Genomic DNA, 829 nt, shown 5'->3' with positions numbered 1-829 from the left:
TAAGGTTGAGTTGTGGTATCCCGCTGACGCGTACAAATGTATTTATCAAATTACTGTATGTATCCTGCCTTTTACAGATTACTGCCGGCCTTTTAAATTCTCACTCAACGCGTTCAGAGTAAGCTGAGACTGTGTACGTTGGCCCTCGAGAATGCACACTGCCTGTGCTTCACTAACATGCTGTTGTTGTGCCACCAGAGTAACACGATCAATAATTCGCTTACGACGAAAGAAGAAACGTTTTTCTGCGGGGCTGTTGCGCCAGTTTGAGCCGTAGCGCTCCTCCAGGTCGCGTACCGCTGGACCTCCATGGATACCGGTCGTCCATTCTTGCCAAACTTGTTGCACTGTTTTTATGGATCTCACTAACTTGTAAGTTGGAGGCAATGGTGCATGCTGAGACGCAGCAACAGGGGTAGAAGTTGATGATTGTGCTGATCCCCAGTCAACAGTAAGACGGACCGCTGAAGACCCCGATGTAAGTCGTGAAAATGCTGTCGCTATATGGTTAATTGATGTACTGATCTCGTTGATCTTGTTGTCGATGTGCGCTATTGTTTGCTGCTGCTGCTGCTTTAGGTGGTCCATCAAGTCTGGAACAACTTCGTGTAAATGCGTTGTCTGTGGCGACTTTTCAGTGAGCATTTTTGCTTTTAATTCCAATGCAAATGAGTCAAATCCTGTCGAGTTAAACGGTGGGTGCATCCATATCTTGTGTGTGGGGTGAAGGTCGCGCAGCTGAACCGCGTCTTGAAGAAGCACCACCCGAAGGTATAGTAACAACTCCAGAAACCCTCCGGTTGCTACGTGTGGTGCTGACTGTTGCATG

The sequence above is a fragment of the Phytophthora infestans genome, genomic scaffold, assembly GCF_000142945.1.
Source record: "Phytophthora infestans T30-4 supercont1.14 genomic scaffold, whole genome shotgun sequence".
NCBI lineage: Eukaryota > Oomycota > Peronosporomycetes > Peronosporales > Peronosporaceae > Phytophthora > Phytophthora infestans.
Note: the sequence above shows the minus strand (reverse complement) of the source record.